The 20,761-nt window shown below is 42.5% G+C and overlaps 1 protein-coding gene across 3 annotated transcripts in view; it reads right to left on the reverse strand.

Annotated features, from left to right (window-relative positions):
• The window catches only part of LOC140077834 (Krueppel-like factor 5), a 306,436-nt gene that overhangs the window by 88,347 nt on the left and 197,328 nt on the right, over positions 1-20,761 (reverse strand). The gene's annotated exons all lie outside the window — the stretch shown is intronic.

Genomic DNA, 20,761 nt, shown 5'->3' on the forward strand with positions numbered 1-20,761 from the left:
GGATATGGGGATACTGCTGTCACCTGCAGAATGTAAGAGTATATTAGAAAACTCTCACGGTTTTTCTAGATGTATCAGAGTGCAGGAAAACTCTTATAAGCTTTTCACTAGATGGTACAGGACACCCCATATGCTACATTTAATTGACAGCAAAATACCAAATACGTGCTGGATGTGCAAGGGAGATAGGGGCGATATATATCACATCTGGTGGACATGTCCAAAAATAGCACCCTTTTGGAAGTCAATTATAGAACGGGTAAATACTATATGTAATGCAAAAATAGAATTAGACCCGAGCACTATCCTACTATGGAAAGGAAGTCCGACATTCACTCCGAAAAAGAATGACTTAGCCACAATTCTAATTACTGCAGCAAAATTGTTGATACCGAAGTTGTGGCTAGCTGATTATTCTCCTACAATAGACATGTGGATAGATAAGGTTAATGAACTATATAGGATGGAAGAACTATCCCACTGGGAGTTGGGAACTAGGAAAAGATTTGTAGAAGTTTGGAAAAACTTGAAAGAGCGAAAAAGGTTCTAAATCTTTTTCACTAGAAACTTTATCACTAAAGGGATACCACCCCCCCTCCCTCACATCCAAGCCCCCATTGGAGGCCAATACCCCCCCCCCCACCGCCCTGCTTCTCTCCTCCCCCCTTTTTTCCCCTATTTGTCTTTACCCCCCCCCCTTTTTCTCGGTCTATGTCTTAGTTATTTATTTATTTGTTTTTTATGTAAGTTGTTTAGATGTTATAGAAAGGCTTATTGTGCATAAATGTACTTTACAAGAAAGTTTGCTTGGACGCGGTAGTCCGACTTGTGTGTGGGAAACAGTCTACAACCCCACACAGGCGAACTAAAAGGCTAGGAGCCAGAAATATGGGTGGATGAGCGGCTCCTGAGGAGGGGTCCAAATCTGTTTTGGCTCCCAATATTATTTCATATGTACAGGTAACAAAATTGTTATTTTCGCTTTGTATTGTTTACAAAAAAGTTTAATAAAAAGAGTTTTGAAACAAAACAAATAAACTACGTGGATTTGACACGTAAATCAGGCTGTAATCTATAGGCCCAAAAAGGTATGGCAATGTGCGTTATACAGATACCCCAAAACTGACACCCAGTGAGAGGTTCACAAATCACTACAGCAGCTGCATAAACAAGGCAAGGCTATTTCGTTTTATTCCCTTCATTACAATGTGCTAATAGCACATTGTAATGAATGAGGAGGAAAATCCCCATATACTGCCATACGGTAGTATGGCAGCATATGATAGGATCGATCAGACAACCTAGGGTTAAAGTACCCTGGGGAGTCTGAAAAATAGTAAAAAGAAAAATAGAACGGACATAAATATAAATAAACAGTAAAAATCATAAACAAGGTTTTTCAATGCGTTTAACTCTGTAATGGAAATAGCGCCCAAAGTCTAAAATGGCACTTTTAAAAACATTATAAAACCTATACAAATTTGGTATCCCCTTAATTGTACCGACCCAAAGAATAAAGTAGACATGTTATTTGGGGCGCTCAGTGAAAGACGTAATATCCAAGCCTGCTTCCGAGTACATGGCATGGAATATTTAATACCATCACTATGAAGTGCAATTTGTTATGCAGAAAACAAGTCATCACACAGCTCTTTACGTGTAAAAATAAAAAAGATATAGATTTTTGAAGGTGGGGAGTGAAAAATGGACATGAAAAAACAGGAAAGGTCCTTAACCGGTTAAAGAACAACCAAGGATTGGTCCAACAATCGCTACTGCAGATGCATGAAAGTCAAACAGATTTGTTCCTATTCAATTTTGTCACTAAATAGAACTCGTCTCGGATCTACAAATTGAAATTTACATTGAATATTTTGAATTCAATTTCATTTCAAACTTCATCATTGTGCCACAATGTGGCCTCCTCTGCAGTGGGTTTTGTGGTCTCCTGCTGCTGATGTCACCTCCAGACTATATCATTGTGCTACCCTGTGGCTTTCCCTGTTGATGCCACCATGTTGCTGCCACCTGTGGGCTCCTGCTGATGCTGCCGCCACCTCTGTCATTGGACCGCTCTGTGGCTTTCCATGTTACTGCCACCAGTGGGCTCCTGCTGATGCTTCTGCTGCCTCCACCTCCAGACTCTTATCATTGTGAAACTTTGTGGCCTCCTGTTGCTGTTGATGATGCTGCCGCCACCTCCACACTCTGTCATTGGAGCACTCTGTGGCTTTCCATGTTGCTGCCACCTGTGGGCTCCTGTTGATGCCACCTCCAGACTATATCATTATGGCCCTCTGTGGCTTTCCATGTTACTGCCACCTGTGAGCTCCTGCTGCTGCTTCTGCTGCCGCCCCCTCCACTCTCTTATCATTGTGCCACTTTGTGGCCTCCTGTTGCTGCTGCTGCTCAAACCACCTCCACACTCTTATCATTGTGGCACTTTGTGGACTACCATCTTTCCGCCACCTCCATAATTTGTCATTGTGCCACTCTGCAGCCCACTCATGCTGCTCAACTGACCACCGTCTCCCTGGAACACCCTGTGATTTCCATAATGCTGTTTTCACCCTCCACCACTCTATGACGTGGTGACTGTTTGGTTTTCCCCTTCATTTCATCTGTCAGAAGAATGAAAAGCTTCAGGATTGATAGCCAAAAGCAGGAATGGATACAGAACACAGACAACATGCAAATATACCATTTACTCCTCATCTCTATTCTGGATCAACTCCTGTTTGTTTTTGGCTTTAGCAATTCTGATGGATTATTGACCAATTGAAAGAGGACACTGACGGGTGAAAAGAAGGACAAAATGATCAGTGACGTCAATGCAAAATTACTGCCGACACCCTCTCCACTCTTTTCGGGGGTTTCTACATGTATCCGCGTTTAACAGAACAGGTTCTGTCGTAATCTATGGAATCATCTGATGTCAGTGTAAAAAGAGTGCACTCTTTAATGTTATAGTGGGATCTTGGCCCTTAGCTCAGTCTTTTCGAGATGGCACAGAGGTTACCTTGTCAGGCTACGTTCCTGCTTTGCTTATTTGGTGAAGTTGGACTATGTAAGTGCACATGGAAGTGAAGAGTAAAGCCATTCTAAGAGCAGCGGCTGTCATGTTCATGTCATACTAAAACACAGCATTGTTTGAAGACCAAACCACGCTCCCTATGCATATTTAACCCCTTAAGGACGCAGGTTAATTTCGCTCATTTTTCGCTCTCCATCTTGTTGTTTAACACATTTTACTTTCCCCTGATGTTATTTATTATTCCCTGCCAGGTAGTGGGAAGCTGGAAAAAAATTCCAAATGTGGAAAAATTGAAAAAAAAAAAAACCTGTGTGCGTCACGTTCTTGTGGGCTTAGTTTTCACGCCTTTCACTATGCGCTCCAAATAACAAGTCTACTTTATTCTTTGGTTCGGTGTGATCGCGATGATACAAAATTTATACAGGTTTTATTGCATTTTAATACATTTTCAAAAATTAAACAAAAAATAAAAAAACATGTTTGCCATCTTCTGCCGCTAATAATTATTTCATACTTTGATATGTCATTTTTTGCAAAATGAGCTGACATTTTCATGGCATTTCATTTCATTTTGAGGACTGTGCAACATTTTGATCACTTTTCATTACATTTTTTATGTTATGTTTTTATGTTAGGTCTAAAACTCACGTTTCGGACATTTGGGTGCCATTTCCCGTCTTGGAGGTCACCGCCAGCTGTAACTGTTTTTAGATTTTGATATTTTTGGGACGCGGCGATACCTAATGTGTCTGTGATTTTTACTGTTTATTATGTTTTATATCAGTTCTAGGGAAAGGGGGGTGATTTGAACTTTTAATATTTTATAAATTTTTTTACATTTTTCAAACTTTTTTTTTTCACTATTTCTTATACCATCTAGGGAACATTCGCCCTATATGGTCCGACCGTTCCTACCATATACTGAAATACTTCTATATCACAGTATATGGCATTTCTGCTCACTATAAATTACAATGAGCCACTTTCTCATCGTAATGGATAGGCAGAAGCCATGCAGCCTTGGGTCAAAAGAAGACCCGAGGCCACCATGGCAACCGACGCCCCCCCCATCCGATGACGTTCGGGGGAGCGGCGACCGGAGGTAAGATGGCGGCGCCCATGCGCTGTCATGCTTGCAGGGCCGCCGGCGACTTTGTCGGCGGCAAACAACAGGTAAACACCCGCGATCATTGCAAGCACAGACCGCGGGTATTAGCATTCTACAACACCCTACAGGCTCTCTGCACCAGCAAGCTGACTTCATCAGGGGTAGGGCTATTAGTTACTGCTGACCCCTTAGGGCTATTAGCCCTACCCCTGATGAAGCCAGCTTGCTGGTGAAACATGTCGGGGGACTTAAGTGCAATTTCCTTTTAATTAGCAGTACAGTTAGGCTCTGAGTCAAATCCACAGTATACAACCAGCTAGATTGCATCTCTCAGTGACAGCATAGTGTGGATAGCAGAACGCTATTCATTTACAGACTCCTGCTGTGTAGAGCTCTGGTCATTTTATATGACTAACCCACATACACTCATAGGGGGTCAGCGGTAACTGGTTTTCTAACTTTCACACATGAATACTAGTGAGACGTCTATTGGAATTTATGTAGTATTACTTTTGTAGGGACTGTGGACAGGCGAATATCTGCCACAATACCCTATACCAGGCTACCTAAAAGCAACCCCGTATGCTGGAGATCCAGCGGAGTCTGCCACTTTGCTCATCACGCCACAACTATGCCCAAGAGATCTCAGATCGCATGCATGATGTTAATGTGATACATTAGTAGTGAGTGAATACTCCTCCTTGACCCATTGAGCCTACTCTACTGTGTTTTTAACTTCAATTCTCTAAAGCGTTTTGGAGTAATGCTTCCACACACACAATTTTTCTTTTTAATTTGACTTTAATAATAGTGACGTTTTATAACAAGACATTACATTTTTTTGTCCGGATATGGGTATTTTTTCTGCCAATGGCAGCTTTGCGTCTCTCCCAAGTCCTACAAGCCACACTGTGGTGACAAAGCAATTTGTAATATCTTTGCTCATCTCTGGACAGAGGACAGTAATAAAACTTTCCCAAGTACTGAAGAAATATTGTGCCCGCTTCTCCCTACTCAGAAAGGCCTCTATCCAGTCCATGTGCATTATGAAAGGGAGTTTGTCCAAAAACAGGGGACTGCTGTTGGGCAGGTTTGGAGAATGCTTTTGCAACCTGCTGCTGACACCACTGTCAACAAATCACAGACAGCCTTTAGAGTTACGCTGAGTTTCTATGTCCACAAACCAGAAGATTTCCCACATCGGGTCCCTAAGGACATCATTCCTTAGATGCTTGGAGGTAAAGGCCATAATTAAATGCCAGAAGGGTTGGATGACCGGACATTCCCACATTCAGTGGTAGAAGCCGGCGCCCTTGCTGTGATACTGCCAGCTTATGTTTGCATCATTTATGCCCATGTGAAACCTTCTAACAGTAGGGCTCTATAAGAACAATGCCACAATTGGAGGTAGATCTCCTGGAAGCGTAACAAAAGCAGAGACCTGTACACATTTGTCTTGGCCTGGAAAAGCTGTGATGGGGTAATAGATGGATCTAATTATTTCCACTTAATCAGGGAGGCATAAGAAGAAATATAGTCTAGTGGGGGTGGAGGAGCACATAATTGATTTGTAGAGGCCATTAGCCCTACAAACCTAGGCACGACGGTTGGGGTTGCAGTCATTATGGCTCAGGCCGGCCAGCACTCTCTCAGCAAAGTGGGCGGCCTTAATATATGGGAATAATGCAATCCGGAGGTTGGGGAATTTCTCCTGTAGTTCTGTAATCATGAGAACCTGTTTGTCAGTGTCATGTATTATCTGTTCCACAGTGCAAATGCCTGCTCTGAAACCAGGGCCGGATAAAGGTTGGTGCGGGCCTTTGGGTGCAAATACTGTATGGTGGGGGCCCCCATTGAATATAGTCCAAACAGGGAATAGCAATAACTATATACAACCTCCCGAGTAATCACTATATACAGCATCCAGTATTCACTATATACAGCTCCCAGACATCACTATATACAGCTCCCCCAGCAACCAATATTTACAGTTCCCCCAGCAATCACTATATACAGCTCCCCCAGCAATCACTATATACAGCCCCCTATAATAACTATATACAGCCCCCTTATTATAACTATATACAGCCCCCGTATTATAACTTTATGCAACACCTTTAACAACTATATATAGTCCCCCTATAAGAGTGGTGGCGAACCTATGGCACGGGTGCCAGAGGTGGCACTCTGAGCCCTTTCTGTGGGCACCCAGGCCTTCACCCCAACACAGAGTTTGCCAGCTAGGACTCAAGGCTTTCTCCTGTGATCCAGTACAGCCCAGGATGCACCATGCTCACCACTATTTTAAAGCAACATCCTTGACTGCCAGGACTACAGGAGGAGCAGGAAGGGTTGGATAGAGATGGATTGTCAATTTAGCTCCTGCTCTGGGTCCCCTGATTCTTCCTCTTCAGGGGACCCTGGAGGGAAGCTACAATCCAAATTTCTCCATCTTTCTATTGTATTGGTGAACTCAGGACACCAATATGATTAAAACCTGTGATACAGCAGGGATCAATAAGTTACTGCTTAAATTGTCATGTTGGCACTTTGCATCATACAAGTAGATTTTGGTTGTAGCTTGGGCACTCTGTCTCCAAAAGGTTCGCCATCACTGACCTATAATAACTATACACAGTCCTCCTATAATAACTATATACACACCATATAGTAACTATATACAGCCCCCTTTAACAACTATATACACCCCTAATAATAACTATATACAGCCTATATACAGGGTGGATATCGGATGTAAACAAAGATGCCAGAGCCCTGCTACAGGCGCCGTGACGTCATGACGCTGTGACATCACATGCTGCGAAGTCACACACAGGGAGCTGCCACCTTTGATTACATCCCATCGTCTATGGCAAAGCAGGGAAAGTATTGTTCCCTCGCTCTGCCACAAACTTAAGTCAGGCACATCCGGGGAGCCCGGAGCCAAACACACTGTTGGTGATTCAAGTGGTCGCATGACATCACATTTGGTGGGGGCCCCTCTAAGGGTAAAGTGGTGGGGGTCTCGGAGCGCGCCCCCCAGGCGCAGGCTACCAAGTCGGCATTGTCGGCTACCAAGTCGGGGGGTTGCGTATTGATGCGTGACATGAGGACAGCTTTGGCTACTGGAGTATGTGGAATGCATTATTTGGGCGACTTCCCCGAAATGAACTTTCGGTACAGAAAGTTAATTCTATTTATGTTTTTCCTTGATTGAGTTATGGGTAGGGATTGCATGAGATATAGCAGCTTAAGGAATTCCACCATTTTAAATAGGTTGCTATTTCCTCCAATAAAGATTGCAAACATTTTTGTTAACTGAGGGGTGTTGTCATTTGACTAATTGTGTACTATGTCCATTGATTGGCTTATTGGCCCCATCTCTTTGTTTAAATACAAGCCTCACTACTATCGTTACCCCCTGAGGAAGCGACTGATTATGATGCAGCCTGGTTGGTATATATTATCTCTTTAGCACTGTGCACTTTATATTTTGCTCCCTGATATTTAGGTGTTTTCCAACCAGGCTTCACTACACATGGAAAAAAAGGAACGGGTTGTCCAGCATCCAGGCAATTAAAAAATAGCTTATTGATAAATATAAAATTCCACTTTTATTTGATATTCATTAAAACCATAAAGACGTCCTAAAACATGGTCAGATGCCTGGATGCTGGACAACCCGTTCCTTTTTTTCCTTGAAGCTATTGCTGGTCCCCGCACAGCACGTCCGAGCAACGGCCCTACAGCACAGCGGACATCTTAAAGGGCTGAGCTGAAGAATTTCATTTTTCTTTTTCTTTTCACTACACATGGCCAATGATATCTATTGGGTATGATTGTCAGCATTGTTCATGAAATTCCATATCATATAATGTAAGCACGCAGCACTTTTGTCTATGATGACTGAAGCTATGTATATATATGTTGGATATTATTGCCAGCACTGTTTATGAAATTATACAACGTTACAGTTAAGCACGTAGCACTTTTTTTCTTGTTGACAGAGACTGCATTGTCTGTACTTTATTTTGTCAACTATGTATCTATTTAAAATGTGGTTATATATTGCTGTCTGTAGTGCCCTTTTGGACAATGTGACACATCAAGGATGTGCATATAGTTGAGCATTAGTATGGAGCTGGACTGCTTAATAAAAAAGATCCGATTTTATTTGGTGAAAAATAAAACCACTTGTGATAGAAATAAAAAGGGGGAGGGGTAAAATGATGATGAGAACAACGCGTTTCGCGCTCGGACAGAGCGCTTTGTCTGGTTCATATAACAGAATGATGTGCATTTTGTCATTTATATTGACAGACAACGTGTGACCGTTTCCAGTTACCAATGGAAATGGATTGACACTAAAATTGAATTCACAGTAAATAACTGATACACAAAAATAATAGATATATAAAATGGCATATATAAATACAATTCTCTATATAAAATAAAAGAATGAACACAACAGGTTAAAACACTGATAGAAAAGCGACAAACAACATCCGGTACCGGACAGGTGGAAGGAAATGATGTTCAGGAATGAATGAACGGAGCCGGGAACTACTCTGATGGCATGGACTACAAGTATGGAGAAGGACTTGGGTCAATTCACTACGTGGAAGGATGAAGCTACGGAAGCTGATGTGGGTCAAAAGGTGTCGCGGAGGTTCGTTAGCGGCTGAAGGATAGGAGACGGCTGGTGCAGATATGGAAGGTATGATATGTGAGTATATTGCTAATGTGTGTGTGTTACAGAATGGTTTCATTTATTTCATTAAGCCTGTTAGGGGAGAGTGTGTTTAATTTAAACATCCAATATACTTCTCTTCTATAGAGAGTTGGAAAACGGTTGGGTATTGTATTTCAAATTTGATCAATGGGCATGATGGTGATAGGAAATGGCTTGCCAGGGTGAGAAAGGGCACAATGTTTCGAAACCCCTTGTAGGAGGAATTTGTTTTTTACATTCTCCTGGTGTTTATTCAAGCGACTGCGTAGAGATTGAACTGTTCTGCCTACATATTGAAGATTGCATATTTTGCATTCTATTAGGTATATTATATATTTACTTTGACAGGACATTTCGGTTTTTACAATACATTTTTCTTGAGTGTTAGTGCATGTAAAGGAAGAACCCGTTTTTATGGATACACAACATAAACAAACATCTTGGTTTACCAAATTTTTTAACACAACCTTGGTCATTTTTAGTCGTTGTTTCTTTTTGTTGTCTCACAATACTGGGGGCTAGAATGTTCCTGATCGTAGCTGATTTCCTATAAATTATCTTTGGATGTTCTGGAAGGTGTCTTTGCATAATGCCTCGTATTTCCCTAAAATTGTCATTGTATCTTGTGATGAAATTAGTTTCATAAAGGGAAGTTTTGGTTTTGGTCTTCACCGTAGGCTCGTCTTTGGATATGCAATCAATTTGTTTGAGGGGTTTGGCTTTCTGGTATGCACTTTTTAATAGGTTTTGTGGATAACTAGAGATGAGCGAGCACTAAAATGCTCGGGTACTCGTTATTCGAGACGAACTTTTCCCGATGCTCGAGTGCTCGTTTCGAGTAACGAGCCCCATTGAAGTCAATGGGAGACTCGAGCATTTTTCAAGGGGACCAAGGCTCTGCACAGGGAAGCTTGGCCAAACACCTGGGAACCTCAGAAAAGGATGGAAACACCACGGAAATGGACAGGAAACAGCAGGGGCAGCATGCATTGATGCCTCTGAGGCTGCTTAATCGCACCATTATGCCAAAATTATGGGCAACAGCATGGCCATGACAGAGTGACCGAATGAGGCTAGATAGCATCTAAAACATCCAATAATTGACCCTGACACTATAGGGGACGGCATGCAGAGCCAGTGGCAGCAGCGGCAGGCTAGAGAGTGGCATGGCAACATACCCTAAATGGACTCAGGCTTCAAACCAATGGGTGGCAGAGAGGAACCAAAGGAGGTGAGCAAGAAGCGCTCAAATAATATTGGTACATGATAAAAGTTTGCCAGTATATTTTGTGGATTACACAGCAGGGTGGCGACAAAGTTAACATGGAAGCCATGAAAACAATCCAAAATTCTGCCTGACACAGCTCGTTTGATAAGGGGACCATGTATGGAGGCAGTGAACTAGTAGTAGATTAAAGGTGCTGCAGTTAAAACTATGTTAGTTGGATCTTGGCATGGAGCTGGCGCTCCGCTGCCAGGCGAGCTTTTGCCAATCCAAGCCCCTGTCTCTAGGCTACTCCCCAAACAGCACTTCTAAGAACCTTTTGTATAAGATCAAGTGTAGTAGCGTTCTTATAAGTTTGGGATATGGCGGGTGAGGGGAATGTAAACATCTGCGCAAGAAGCGCTGAAATAATATCCGTAAATGAAAAAAGTTTTCCAGTATATTTTGTGGCTTACACAGCACGGTGGCGACAAAGTTAACAAGTTTGATGCGGAATGCCCTGTAATAGCTCTTGGGCGGTGGGCCTTTTATCACCTAGGCTCAGCAGTTTGAGCACCGCTTGCTGTCGCTTAGCGACGGCACTGCTGCTGTGCCTAGAGCTACCGACTGATGGCGCCATGCCCACGGATGGTCGTTCGGAGGAGGAGGTGGAGGAGGGGTGGGAGGAGGAGGAGGCATAGTAGGCCTGAAACACCTGGACCGAGGTAGGCCCCGCAATCCTCGGCGTCGGCAGTATATGACCAGCCGCAGGGTCAGACTCGGTCCCAGCCTCCACCAAGTTAACCCAATGTGCCGTCAGCGATATATAGTGGCCCTGCCCGGCAGCACTCGTCCACGTGTCCGTGGTCAGGTGGACCTTGTCAGAAACGGCGTTGGTCAGGGCAAGGATTATGTTGTCTGACACGTGCTGGTGCAGGGCTGGGACGGCACATCGGGAAAAGTAGTGGCGGCTGGGGACCGAATACCGAGGGGCGGCCGCCGCCATGAGGCTGCGAAAGGCCTCGGTCTCTACTAGCCTATAGGGCAGCATCTCCAGCCTTAGCAATCTGGAGATGTGCACATTAAGGGCTTGGGCGTGCGGGTGGGTTGCACTATATTTGCGTTTCCGCTCCAGCGTCTGGGGTATGGAGAGCTGAACGCTGGTGGATGCTGTGGAGGATCGTGGAGGCGACGATGGGGTTTTTGTGGCAGGGTCCTGGGCAGGGGGCTGACTATCAGCTGACACAGGGGAAGGAGCAGTGGTGTGCACGGCCGGAGGTGAACGCGCTTGTTGCCACTGAGTGGGGTGTTTAGCATTCATATGCCTGCGCATACTGGTGGTAGTTAAGCTAGTAGTGGTGGAACCCCTGCTGATCCTGGTTTGGCAAATGTGGCACACCACAGTCCGTCGGTCATCAGGTGTTTCCTTAAAGAACCTCCAGACTTCTGAAAATCTAGCCCTCGCCGCAGGAGCCCTCGCCACGGGAGCTTCACTAGTTGACACATTTGGCGCTGATGCACCAGCTCTGGCCCTGCCTCTCCGTCTGGCCCCACCACTGCCTCTTCCAACCTGTTCTGGTCGAGGACTCTCCTCCGTCTCAGAAGCACTGTGTTCACCCGGCCTCTCAACCCAGCTTGGGTCTGTCACCTCATCATCCTCCGATCCCTCAGTCTGCTCCCCCCTCGGACTTCCTGCCCTGACAACAACTTCCCCACTGTCTGACAACCGTGTCTCCTCATCGTCGGACACCTCTTTACACACTTCTTCCAGTACGTCAACAAGGTCATCATCAACCACAAACTGCGACTGGTGGAAAACCTGGGCATCGGAAAATTGCTCATCAGCAACCGGACAAGTGGTTTGTGACTGTGGGAAGGGTCCAGAAAACAGTTCCTCAGAGTATGCCGGTTCAAATGGCAAATTTTGCTGGGAGGGGGCAGACTGGGGGGGGAGGAGGCTGAGGTGCAGGAGCTGGAGGAGTGCCGATTTCGGTGACATGGGTGGACTGCGTGGAAGACTGACTGGTGGACAAATTGCTCGAAGCATTGTCGGCAATCCACGACATCACCTGTTCGCACTGTTCTGGCCTCAACAGTGCTCTACCACGAGTCCCAGTAACTTCAGACATGAACCTAGGGAGTGTAGCTCTGCGGCGTTCCCCTGCTCCCTCATCAGCAGGTGGTGTCTCACCCCGCCCAGGACCACGGCCTCTGACCACTGCAGTAGTTGGACGCCCACGTCCCCGCCCTCGTCCTCTACCCCTAGCCCTCGGGTTAAACATTTTGAAAATGAGAGTTATAACTTTAATTTTTTTTTTACCTTTTTTTTGTGTTTTTTTTTTTGTGTGTGTTTTTTAGTTTTTAAAACCAAACGATGCTATCCTATTGCTATGGCTATTTTCTAGCCAAGTATGAAAGCACACTGCTATGCCAGATGAGATGACGCTGAGTTATGAAAAAAATAAACGTAAAATAAAAAAGGAAATGGCAGACTGTGCCTAATTGAAATCCAACCCCGGGCCCTAATACCTTTTCCCACTTCGGTCTTTGCGATGGATATGTGCGTCACTAAGCGCAAAACACAGCGGTCGCAAGTCTCACTCCAAATTGCTCACAATTTGCTAGTAGATGCACTGCAACAACTACAGCCACCAGCAGATCAACCAGAAATCAAATATATATAACGCTACTGTAGGCGTAAGTAAGCCGTTTGGATTCTCCTATGGCTATTTTCTAGCCAAGTATTAAAGCACACTACTATGCCAGATGAGATGACGCTGAGTTATGAAAAAAATAAACGTAAAATAAAAAAGGAAATGGCAGACTGTGCCTAATTGAAATCCAACCCCGGGCCCTAATAAATTTTCCCACTTCGGTCTTTGCGATGGATATGTGCGTCACTAAGCGCAAAACACAGTGGTCGCAAGTCTCACTCCAAATTGCTCACAATTTGCTAGTAGATGCACTGCAGCAAGTACAGCCACCAGCAGATCAACCAGAAATCAAATATATATAACGCTACTGTAGGCGTAAGTAAGCCGTTTGGATTCTCCTATGGCTATTTTCTAGCCAAGTATTAAAGCACACTACTATGCAAGATGAGATGACACTGAGTTATTAAAAAAATAAACGTAAAATAAAAAGAAACTGGCAGACTGTGCCTAATTGAAATCAAACCCCTAATAAATTTTCCCACTTTGGTGTTTGAGGTGGATATGTGTGTCACTAAGAGCTAAACACAACGGTAGCAAGTCCCCCTGCTAATTCCTCACAATATGGTACTAGCTGCACTACTAGTGCCAGCAAGCCCAGCCACAAGCAAATAAAAAAAAAAAGGATAACGTTATTGTAGCCCTAAGAAGGGCTGTTGTAGAATCACTCCTGCCTAACAGTAAGCTAATAGAACACCCTAATGCTTTCCCTGACCAGCAGCAGCTCTCTCCCTAGCGGCATCCAGACAGAGAATGATCCGAGCAGCGCGGGCAGCGGCTAGTCTATCCCAGGGTCACCTGATCTGGCCAGCCAACCACTGCTATCGACGTGTAAGGGTACCACGTCATGCTGGGTGGAGTGCAGAGTCTCCTGGCTTGTGATTGGCTCTGTTTCTGGCCGCCAAAAAGCAAAACGGCGGGAGCTGCCATTTTCTCGAGCGGGCGAAATACTCGTCCGAGCTTGATGCTCGATCGAGCATTAGCGTACTCGTAACTGCTCGTTGCTCGGACGAGTATTTCGCTCATCTCTATGGATAACCTTTCTCTTTGAAGCGTTTCTGAAGGATCTTAGCTTGTTCTTCAAAGGAATTTGCATTTGTGCAATTTTTTCTAATTCTCTTGTACTGTGAGTATGGTACGTTCTTGATCCATTTTTGTGGTGTGAGCTCGAGTATTCTAAGTAATTGTTTGAGTCTACTTTCTTAAAATGTGTTTTAGTTTTGAAAGTTTGATCTTTGTGGGATACCTCAAGGTCTAAAAAGATAATGCTCTTCTCGTTAGTTTCTAGGGTAAAAGAAATACCCCAATCATTGTGGTTTAGATAGTTATAAAATTCTACTATCTTTTCCCTAGGTCCTGTCCACAAAAGGAACAGGTCATCTATATATCTTTTATATTTGATGATATGAGGGGCAAAAGGATTGCGGGTACTCAGAATGATTGTTTCCTCAAAGGCTCCCATGAAAAGATTAGTGTATGTGGGTGCTACTCGGATACCCATCGCCGTTTCTAATTCTTGATGGTATAGATCTTTCCCGTATGTGAAGTAATTGTTCTCTAAGACAAGCTTGAGGCAGTCCAGTAGGAAAGTTTTCTTGTCCTCAAGCAGCTGGTAGTCTAAGAGGAATTTTACACATTCGATACCTTTATGGTGATTAATATTAGAATATAAAGCATTGACATCCAAAGTTATAAAGATGATATTATCATTCCAGGCTACTTCATACAGCTCCCCGATTAACTGATCGGAGTCCTTAAGGTAACTGGGAAGATCAGTAACATATTTTTGAAGGTGCAAATCCAGGTAGTGTGAGATGTTGCTAGTAAGGGATTCGATCCCAGAGATGATCGGCCTCCCTGGAGGATTTTTCTCATTTTTGTGAACTTTAGGTAGAAAGTAAAAATATGCTGTCGATGGAAAGGGGATGTGTTGAAAGGATTTTTCATCTTTAGTAATTAGACCTCTCTTATGTGATGTATCCAAGAAACATTTTATCTTCTTTTGTATGTCTGCAGTGGGGTCTTGAGTTGTTATCTTTCTGTAATATTTAGTGTCACTTAACCCCTAGGCGCACCAGGACGTTATAGTACGTCCCCGGGGCTAGATGCTTAGCGCACGGGGACGTTCTATAACGTCCTGCTTCTGGCACCGGCTCACGAACGGAGCCGGTACCAGAAGCAGCGGCTGTCAGCTGTCTAGTACAGCTGACAGCCTGCGCTAACATCCGCGATCGGAGCCGGCTCCGATCGCGGGTGTTAACCCCTTACACGCCGCGGTCAAACATGACCGCGGCGTGTAAGTGTGTTTGAGCTGTGGATCGGATCCCCCGTGCCGCTTACCGGGGGATCCGATCCACTTCTGGGCAGCTCCGAGGACTGGCATGTGCCCCGGAGCTGCCCGGTCTCCATGGCAGCCAGACCCCTTCCGGGTCTGGCTGTAAACTGTCTGAGCATGCGCAAGCTTGCTCAGACAGTTTACACTGCTCTACAATAAAATAGTATTGTAGAGCAGTGTATTGAACTTAAACCAGTGATCAGAGCATCACTGGTTTAAGTTCAAGTATGTATAATTAAAAAAAAGTCAAAAACACTGAAGTTAACACATTAGAATAAATAAAAAATAAATACATAAAAATATAAGCCCCTAAAATGTCACTTTCCCATAAAAAAACTTAATAAAGTATAAAAAACATAAAAACACAAAAAAACCCCGCATATTTGGTATTGCCGCGTCCGTAACAATCTGCATAATAAAACAGAATTGTTACTGGACCCGCACGGTAAACGCCGGAGGAAAAAAACGCAAAAAACATTCCGAAAAAAGATAATTTTTAATTAATACCCTATAAAAAATGCTCTAAAAAGTGATTTAAAAAATGTTATGCACTCCAAAATAAGCCCACTAAAAAGAACAACTGTTCTCGCAAAAAATAAGCCCCTAACAAGATTTATCTGCCAAAAAATAAAAAAGTTATGCATATAAAAAGATGGTGATGCTAAAATGAATAAGATTTTCCCCAAATTAGTTTTTATTCAGTACAATTGAATAAAATACACAAAACCCCCACATATTTGGTATCCCTGCGTCCGTAACAATCTGTATAATAAAACAGAATCGTTATTAGATCCGCAAAGTGAACCCCGTAAAAAACAACCTAAAAAAACTCTCTCTGATAAAGATGATTTTTTATTAATGCCCTTTAAAAATGCTCTAAAAAAGTGATTTTAAAAAGTTACGCAATCTAAAATAAGACCACTAAAAAGAGCTATCATTCTTGCAAAAAATAAGCCCTTAAACAGATTTGTTAGGTGAAAAATAAAAAAGTTATGCATATGAAAGACGGTGATGCTAAAATTAACAACAATTTTGCCAAATTACTTTTTATTCAGTAAAAATGGGAAAAAATAAAAAAAAAATATATAAATGAAGTATTTTCATAAACGTGGCGACCCATAGAATAAAAATAATATACTATTTTCATGCTATGGTTAACGGCCAAAAAAAAAAAACACATAAAAATTTTCCTAAAAATTGATGATTTTCATTTCCTCCACCAACAAAGAGTTAATTAAATCTCACCAATTAGCTATAGATGCCCCAAAATTATGTATTAGAAAAGTGCATCTCATGTGGCAAAAGAAATAAGCCCCTATAGGTCCTCAATAAAAAAAAAGAAAAAAATTATAGCCTGTACAATGTGACATAGCAAATCTGATTTGAATGGCGCCTCCTTCTCTTCTATGCCCGGCCGTGCACCCATACAGCAGGTCACCACCACATATAGGGTATCGGTGTACTCGGGAGAAATTGCGTATCAAACTTTGTGGAGCCTTTTTTCATTTTATCCATTACAAATGTTTAATTTTCCACCCAAAATGAGTGTATTGTGAAAAAATATTACAATTTGCAGACTCCACCTCCATTTTGTTTTAACCCCTATAAAACACGTAAAGGGTTAACAAACTTCTTAAAAGTGGTTTTTCATACATTGAGGGGTGCAGTTTCCATAATGGGGTAATTTACGAGTCTCGCTATTATTTAGGCCTCTCAGTGTCAATTAGAAGTTGAGCAGGTCCCTATAAATACGGGTTTTGGCGATTTTACAAAAAATGTGAAAAATGGCACCCAAATTCTGAGCTTCATAACATTCTAGTAAAATATGTGGAATCTGAAAAACCCATGCCAACATAAAGCAGACATTTGGGAAATGTAAGTTATGAATTTATTTGGGTGCTATGACTTTCTGAATCAAAAGTAGAGAATTTAGAACGTTGAAAATAAAGAATTTTTCAAAATTTTTGCCAAATTTTGTTTTTTTTCATAACTAAACGCAAAAGATTTCATCCAAATTTTTAAACTAATTTGAAGTACAATGTGTCACGAGAAAACAATCTCAAAATCCCCTGGATATCTCACAGCGTTCCCACGCTATAACCACTTATAGTGACACAGGCCAGATTTGAAAAATGGGGCCGCGTCCTTTAGGCCAAAAGATGCTGTGTCCCCTAGGGGTTAAAATACAAAGAGCTTCTTGGTGGTACACGGTAAAGGTGAGGATAACGATACTACCTCCGTTTTCCGCTCAGCGTATGACCAGGTTATTATTCTTCTGGAGTTGCTTCAGTGCTGTCATTTCTTTTTTTGTGAGTTTTTTTCTCACTTTATTCCTTACAGCATGATGCATAATATTATCATAAGAAGAGCATTATCTTTTTAGACCTTGAGGTATACCACGAAGATCAAACTTTCAAAACTAAAACACATTTGAAGAAAGTAGACTCAAACAATTACTTAGAATACTCGAGCTCACACCACAAAAAATGGATCAAGAATGTATCATACTCACAGTACAAGAGAATTAGAAAAAATTGCACAAATGCAAATTGCACTAACACTCAAGAAAAATGTATTGTAAAAACCGAAATGTCCTGTCAAAGTAAATATATAATATACCTAATAGAATGCAAAATATGCAATCTTCAATATGTAGGCAGAACAGTTCAATCTCTACGCAGTCGCTTGAATAAACACCAGGAGAATGTAAAAAACAAATTCCTCCTACAAGGGGCTTCGAAACATTGTGCCCTTTCTCACCCTGGCAAGCCATTTCCTATCACCATCATGCCCATTGATCAAATTTCAAATACAATACCCAACCGTTTTCCAACTCTCTGTAGATGATAAGTATATTGGATGTTAAAATTAAACACACTCTCCCCTAACGGGCTTAATGAAATAAATAAAACCATTCTGTAACACACACGCATTAGCAATATACTCACGTATTATACCTTCCATATCTGCACCAACGGTCTCCTATCCATCAGCCGCTAACGAACCTCCGTGACACCTTTTGACCCACATCAGCTTCCGTAGCTTCATCCTTCCACGTAGTGAATTGACCCAAGTCCTTCTCCGTACTTGTAGTCCATGCCATCAGAGTAGTTCCCGGCACCGTTCATTCATTCCTGAACATCATTTCCTTCCACCTGTCCGGTACCGGATGTTGTTTGTCGCTTTTCTATCATTGTTTTAACTTGTTGTGTTCATTCTTTTAATTTTATATAGAGAATTGTATTTATATATGCCTTTTTATGTATCAATTATTTTTGTGTATCAGTTATTTACTGTGAATTCAATTTTAGTGTCAATCCATTGCCATTGGTAACTGGAAACGGTCATACGTTGTTTGTCAATATAAATGACAAAATGAACATCATTCTGTTATGTGAACCAGATGAAGCGCTCTGTCCGAGCGCGAAACGCGTTGTTCTTATCATTTTAACCCCCCCCCCTTTTTATTTCTATCACAAGTGGTTTTATTTTTCACCAAATAAAATCGGATCTTTTTTATTAAGCAGTCCAGTGCCATACTAACGCTCAACTATATGCACATCCTTGTTGTGTCACATTGTCCATTTTTCTATCCGGAGTCGTGTATCCCAAGCAGGAGAAGGATTGACACCGGGAGCGTGGCTGCACGAGGACGCCAACGTTTTCAACTAAGAACGATTTCACAGAGTTGTGCCTGCCAGCACAACCCCGTCAGGTTAGTAGTTCCACTACGACTCGTACACCGCCAAAATTTATGAAGGATATTGCACTATAGGAGCGCCCCTCTCTCCATTCCCTTCCAGACTGTAGTGCCCTTTTGGCCGTTTATTCTCATGTTATATTCCTATTTCAGGACTAGCGATGCACTTTTTTGTCCACCAGAGAGTTTTTATGGACTGTTTTTAAGTCATGGTGATTATACATATGTGATTTTTTGTGAATCATTAATAAAATTTATTTTGTGTTTGAATTTCTGTTGGTATTCTTTTGATATCTTTATGAGGTGTGTATATAGGTATATATTGCTTTCGCGTAGCAGGCCTCATATTCTATAATTTATCTGGATAATTGGTATTCACAAGCAATAGGTTGTCTGCAAAAGCCAAAACCTGTATTTCCCTTGTCCCTACGAGTAAGCCCCTAAAGCTACAGGTGGCATGTAGATGGTAAAGCAGGGGTCTAGTGATAAGTTACAAAGGAGGGGAGAGATCGAGCAACCCTGTCTGGTCCCGCTACAAATGTCTATCTGCGGGGTGTTTCACTCATTGACCGTGATCACAGTGTGGGAGCCTGTGTATAAGAGGTCAACTAGGTTCAGGAAAGGCTGGGAAAAATTCAATTACTCAGTGTTGCTTGTCTCATTTTAACCTATTCATTACAATGTGTGATTTGCTCTACTATTGCAGTATATGATAGGATAAATCGCACAACCTAGGGTTAAAGTCCCCTGGGGGGTCTGAAAAATAGTAAATTAAATAAAATTTTAAAAAAAGCCTTAAATGAAAACCCCTTAATTAAAAGTTAAAAAAAAAGCCTTAAAAAGCCTAAAAATTTAAATCACCCCCTTTGCCTAGAAGTTATATAAATATACATAAACAGTAAAAATCATAAACACATTAGGTATTGCCGCATCACAAAAATGCCCAATGTATCAAAACTGGGCGTTTAAGCTCGTAACAGAAAAGTGATCAAAAGGCCTACAGTCCTAAAAATAAAACTGAAATTATTAGCACCAGAAGAGTTTTAATGTACAGGAGGTTTTAATTTTTGTAAATGTCAGGGAATGAAGAAAGTTTCAACACCTTAATGTATTATTTGAACATACATACAATCAGAATACATACATACATACATACACTCACCGGCCACTTTATTAGGTACTCCTGTCCAACTGCTCGTTAACACTTAATTTCTAATCAGCCAATCACATGGCGGCAACTAGGCATGTAGACATGGTCAAGACAATCTCCTGCAGTTCAAACCGAGCATCAGTATGGGGAAGAAAGGTGATTTGAGTGCCTTTGAACGTGGCATGGTTGTTGGTGCCAGAAGGGCTGGTCTGAGTATTTCAGAAACTGCTGATCTACTGGGATTTTCACACACAACCATCTCTAGGGTTTACAGAGAATGGTCCGAAAAAGAAAAAACATCCAGTGAGCGGCAGTTCTGTGGGTGGAAATGCCTTGTTGATGCCAGAGGAGAATGGGCAGACTGGTTCGAGCTGATAGAAAGGCAACAGTGACTCAAATCGCCACCCGTTACAACCAAGGTAGGCAGAAGAGCATCTCTGAACGCACAGTACGTCGAACTTTGAGGCAGATGGGCTACAGCAGCAGAAGACCACACCGGGTGCCACTCCTTTCAGCTAAGAACAGGAAACTGAGGCTACAATTTGCACAAGCTCATCGAAATTGGACAGTAGAAGATTGGAAAAACGTTGCCTGGTCTGATGAGTTTCGATTTCTGCTGCGACATTCGGATGGTAGGGTCGGAATTTGGCGTCAACAACATGAAAGCATGGATCCATCCTGCCTTGTATCAACGGTTCAGGCTGGTGGTGGTGGTGTCATGGTGTGGGGAATATTTTCTTGGTACTCTTTGGGCCCCTTGGTACCAATTGAGCATCGTTGCAATGCC

The sequence above is a fragment of the Engystomops pustulosus genome, chromosome 9, assembly GCF_040894005.1.
Source record: "Engystomops pustulosus chromosome 9, aEngPut4.maternal, whole genome shotgun sequence".
NCBI lineage: Eukaryota > Metazoa > Chordata > Amphibia > Anura > Leptodactylidae > Engystomops > Engystomops pustulosus.